A 6,000-nucleotide genomic window follows, 5' to 3' on the forward strand; every position below is an offset into this window, starting at 1 on the left:
TTTTAACTGAACTTATAGGTGACACTGGTTGACATAATTATATGAGTTTCAGGTGCCCATTTCTACAACACATCTTTGTACACCATATTGTGTGTTCTTTGCCCCAAGTCAAGTCTTCATCCATCCCCATTTATCCTATCCTCTTCCACTCCCCCCCAACCCTGGCAATCACCACACTGTTGTCCATGTCTGAGTTTTTTCTTTTTCTTTTTTATCCTTTTCAGAAAATATATTAAGACAGATGCTGGGATTAAGCAGAAAATTACAAACTCAGCACTTTGGCTTGTGGATCTTAAAAGAAGTTTCCCAGAGTTTCTAATGCAGGAAGTCAGGCTGTTTTACTGTTCTATTCAAAACAAAAGCCAATACACCTGAAGTTCCAAAAATAATAGGAATAAAAGGAAGGAACAAGAATAAATCAATACACAGAAAAGGATAGCTAATATTGCCTAAATCTAAAGAAATAAAGTAGTAACTTACCAGCAATACAATTGAAAAATAATGGCTTCTATTCTTGTATGATTGCTGTTATTGTTGCTGTTGTAGTTGTTTTCATAGTACTTGTTGCTGAAATGAAGGGGAGAGTTCGCCAAAAAATTACTATAGCTGGTGTCAGGAAGGTGGGGGTGCTGTTAATAGTCCAGTGCTCAGGAATAAGAGAGGTGTTCACCTAATCTACCAGGTGTCATCTCCAGTCGAAGGACGATGCCTGTAGGGACTTTTTAGAATATCAAAAATATATGTCTTCTTTACATGTGTTACTTTCTTATTTTCCCTTTTGCCTGTATGATCAGCTGCAAAGACATTAAAACCAGCAATTCCTAGGCCATATATTGGTGTACAACAAGAACACAAGCTGAATGGAGAGGAAGTTTTAGGAGACAAGGGAGAGACAGTTCCACTTTATAGCCTGGGGAAGCAGATACCCAAGGGGTAGACAGATCAACTGCAAAAAAGAAAAGGAGGTGCAGGCCCCAATCTGAAAAGCTGGAGGATTTAGCTGGAGAAAAGTTGTGGGACGAAGTATGCAGGGGAGTTTGGCAGCCTAATAATGGCCATCGCAATTTTATAAATTGATTTGAGATGAGTCCAGAAAATCAGTTTGCTAAATAAATAAAAAGTGCAGTCGTTGTTTTTTCTGCCAAGGTAACCCTCTGATCTGTATGCATCTGTATTACCATTTTTCCATGGCCATTTTCCCTTCAGGGACTCCCCCTCCTATCATTGCTCTAACATATACTGCTGATAGCCAGCTCTAGATTTCACCTTAAGTAAAAACGTTCACAGTTTCAATTTGCAAATCAGTGATACTAATTCCTTCTAAGGTGACAACCAACCATAAGAAAGTGAGCAATTTCATACTTTTCCAATTTCTGGAACCTAGTAAACATGGCATAGATACAGGGTGGGCAAAATTAAGTTTACAGTTTTGAGTATGTGAAATAGTTTACCTTTGTGTTATTATTTATTATTATATTGTTTATTTGTATTATAACTGTAAACCCACTTTTGCCCACCCTGTGTGTGTATACACACACACACACACACACATACATACATACATAAATATACAGTTATATATGCAGTATATAAATATATATATTTCCAGAAGTGCTGCACTTCCTTCATGGGCATCAGGGTCCTTAGGAGTGCAACATCCTCCAGTAACTTCCAAAAATGGTTGCAAGGAGACTTAAGGTAAGAATGGATAACTCACATAGTGAGTGCAAGAAAACCTAAAAAGGTAGATGTGACCACATTTGGGGATCTAGTTTGATGTCTAGACTAGTTTGATCTAGAAAACATGTTTATATTTTTGTAGCAAGTTTATATGAAGTATAGCATGAAATATCTCAAAAGACTGAGTTCAAAAACATTTACTTAGGCAACAACTTGTACAATTATAACCAAGGAATAAATGAGATTGTACAAGTATATCTAGTGCTACAGTATGGAACATCAAAGTAACATTAGAAATGTTAAGAAGAATAATAAAAGGTTAAAAGAATAATGAAAATAGACATATTGGTCTACAGTCAGAGATGGAGTAGCTACAAAATACAGTGAGTGTATATTCAGGGGATGGAGATTATGGGCCAATAGACTCAATAAGTGTCTATGCTCTTGGAGGTTAGACTATCTTACAGTCTTTATTTAGTCCATTTTTAATTTAGGAGAGGTACTCCCTAAAATTAAAAAAATCTATTTTCATCAAATGGACCTTCTGTTTAAATGTTGTAGCCTTTTTCCATTGCCCACAAGGGAAACAATATGCTAATCTGCTAACAAGAATAATTCAGTCCTAGCTACAATCATATTTCTCATTACAAAATGAGTAAATTGATATTCTAGTTTATACATCTCTCTCTTTTTATTGAATGAAGCAATTTCCTAAGGTCTAATTATCTCAGAGTTCTGACAAGACCAAATTTCTGGCCTTACAAAGCTGAAGACTAGGCCTTGAAATGTGATGACTCAACTGCTGCACTGTATCCCTAACTGGCTCTCCTGAGGCACAGGCAGGATTCCTAGTGGACAGAGAAACAACATAACCCGAGAGGTCAACACACCTTGCTCTCTGAATTTCTTACAAATGTTATTGTTTGTTTTCTTAACAATTTCATTTGGTATATTTACTAAAAGATGCCCACTACTTGAGCAATTAGAGGATATAACATAGTTTATACATAGTGATGATTTAACTAAAGACTAATTTGTGTGCGTGCATAATAAATTAAATTCCAAGTATTTCTATGGACTGTTGAAAGTGATATTTAATAACATAAAATAGGAAGAAATATGAAGCCAATACCTTTTGCATTATATACAAAACATTTTTCAGTATTTAACCTAGAAGTCTTTCATTTCATCAAAAGCTAGCACAATCTAAAAAGCCCTGTTATATCATGATAGAAGAGACAGATCATTCTGCATCAAAGGTAGCTTCAGCAAGAATTTTTTTCAAGTTTGTATCATAAGAAAATTTATCTCCTTGATTTCTAATTAAAGAGTTAAGGTGTTAAATAAAGAATTGATGAGGACTGCACTTAAAATCTTCCAGTTGAGAAATTACAGCTAATGACTGGGAATTCTCTGCAATTAGTACAGTATTAAAGATCTAATATTCCACTCCCCCTCCCCCCCAAAAAAAGATATATTTGGTCTTCATCCCTGTATCTGGCACAGAGCTTCTACAATGCTTGGAATCCCCTAAGTAATTAAAGATATAAATGTGTCTTATGTTAGGTTAATGGGGTGATTTTTGTAAGGCACATGACAAGGGAGCGCTGATTATCAGAGGAGTCAGCCAGGTGATTAGAGAGTTGGAACATTCAGTTCTACCCTCCCTGACCTCCAGGGAAGGGAGGGGGAGATGGAACTTGGATCATTCACCAATGGCCAATGATTTTCTCAATCATGCCTATGTAATAAAGCCTCCATATAACCCCCAAAGGACAGAGTTCAGAGAGCTTCTGGGTTGAACACATGGATATGTAGAAAATGGCAAGTTCCAAGAGGGTATGAAAGTTCCACCCCCTCCTACCTCATCCCTTGTTCTGTCTTTTCCATCTGGCCATTCCTGAATTACTTTCTGTTATTATGAACTAGTAATCCAATAATGAAAATTTTTCTCTAAGTTTCTCTAGCAAATTAATTGAACCCAAGAGGAGGTTGGGGGAACATCTGATTTATACCCAATAAATAGGTCAGAAGCATAGGTGACAGCCTGAACTTCTGATTTGTGCCCAAAGAGAGGGTCCTTGGAACCTCCAGTTTGTAGTCAGTGGGTCAGAAGCACATATAACAACAGGAGCTTACCACAGGTGCCTGAAGTGTGTGTGTGTTTGTGTGTGTGGGGGGGGTCTTGTTGGACTGAACCCTTAACCTGTTGGATGTGATGCAATCTTCTGGAAGACAATGTCAGAATCCAGCTGCTATCTGAGAATTTCTTGGAAATCTCACCCCACATACACATACAAACTTTGGAATTGGGTTCAGGAACCCCAAAATACCTATGCTCAGGTAGATATACATATTGTGTAGAGGACCTGAATAAGTGTGTGCGTCATATGTTATATACTTACAATTGTCACATAGACAGACACAAATATATCTCTATTCCTTTCTAACAACAGGGAATTTAATTTACCTCCCTATCTAAAAATAAAAATAAATTCAACTGAAAGCTATTAGACAAGTTTGCAGAATCATTACCACTGCCTTCTGGCTTTGTTTCAGTTAGGAGATCATTTAATGTCCCTGTGTTCCCAGACGTGAAATGAAAATAATCAAACCAAATAATCCAAAGTTTCTTTCATCTCTGACAGTCTAAGATTCTCTAAGATCCCAAAATTGAGAGGTTTTGAGGAATTATTTGAAGAATAACCACAGTGTGCCTAAAAAAAAAATAACTCATATAAGGAAGGCATTATGCAATTATGTCCAGTAACATTCTCAATTCATAGTATTTCCGCAAATGTGCTTCTATGGTAAAATTCTTTTGCTTAATTAGCAGTTAGCATTTTCAGAGTATAATAAATGGTGGAATATTAAACAGTGTTTTCACTAACATCTTCGTGAATACTCAGATTCTCTCTCATGTATTTTCTAACTTTTTAAAGTTTTATGTGAAAGACAAATGATTTTTTAAAATAAGTACAACTTGGAAAGTTAAAAAACATTGATAAAAGAAATCAGGGAAGATACAAACAAGTGGAAGCATGTACCGTGCTCATGGTTAGGAATAATAAACATCATTAAAATGCCTATGCAATACTGATTAAAATACCAATGAATTACTTCAAAGATATAGACCACATATTCCAAAAATTTATATGGAACCAAAAGAGAACACAAATAGCCTCAGCAATCTTGAAAAGGAAGAATAAAGTGGGAGGTATCACACTTTCAGATATCAAGTTATACTACAAGGCCATTGTACTCAAAACAGCCTGGTACTGGCATAAGAAGAGGCATATATAGATCAATGGAGCAGAACTGAAAACCAAGAAATAAACCCACACTTTTATGGACAACTGATATTTGACAAAGGAGGTAAGAGCATATATTAGAGTAAAGACAGCCTCTTTAACAAATGGTGTTGGGAAAATGGACAGTTACCTGCAAAAAAAATGAAACTAGACCACCAACTTACACCATGCACAAAAATAAACTCAAAATGGATAAAAGACTTAAATGTAAGATGTAAAACCATAAGCATCTTAGAAGAAAACATAGGCAGTAAGCTCTCTGACATCTCTAGCAGCAATATATAATATTTGCCAATTTATCTCCACAGGCAAGTGAAATAAAAGACAGGATAAACAAAAGGGACCATGTCAAACTAAATAGCTTCTGCACAGCTAAAGACAATAAGAACAGAATAAAACGACAAACTACACAATGGGAGAATATATTTGACAATACGTCTGATAAGGGGTTAATAACCAAAATTTATAAAGAACTTGTAAAACTCAAAACCAGGAAGACAAACAATCCAATCAAAAATGGGCAAAATAGACACTTCTTCAAAGAGGACATACAGATGGCCAATAGGCATATGAAAAAATGCTCAACATCACCATTCATTAGAGAAATGCAAATTAAAACCACAATGAAATATCATCTCACACCAGTCAGAATGGCACTCATCAACAAAACAACACAGAATAAGTGCTGGTGAGGATGTGGAGAAAAGGGAACCCTCCTGCACTGCTGGTGGGAATGCAGACTGGTGCAGCCATTGTGGAAAACAGTATGGAGATTCCTCAAGAAATTAAAAATCGAACTGCCTTTTGACCTAGCTATCCCACTTTTAGGAATATAGCCCAAGAACACCATAGCACTGTTTGAAAAGAAGAAAAGCACCCTCATGTTTATGGCAGCATTGTTTACAATAGCGAAGATCTGGAAACAGCCCAAGTGTCCGTCAGAGGACGAGTGGATTAAAAAGCTTTGGTACATATATACTATGGAATACTACTCAGCCATAAGAAATGA

This window comes from Saccopteryx bilineata, chromosome 2, assembly GCF_036850765.1.
Source record: "Saccopteryx bilineata isolate mSacBil1 chromosome 2, mSacBil1_pri_phased_curated, whole genome shotgun sequence".
In the NCBI taxonomy this organism is placed as follows: domain Eukaryota; kingdom Metazoa; phylum Chordata; class Mammalia; order Chiroptera; family Emballonuridae; genus Saccopteryx; species Saccopteryx bilineata.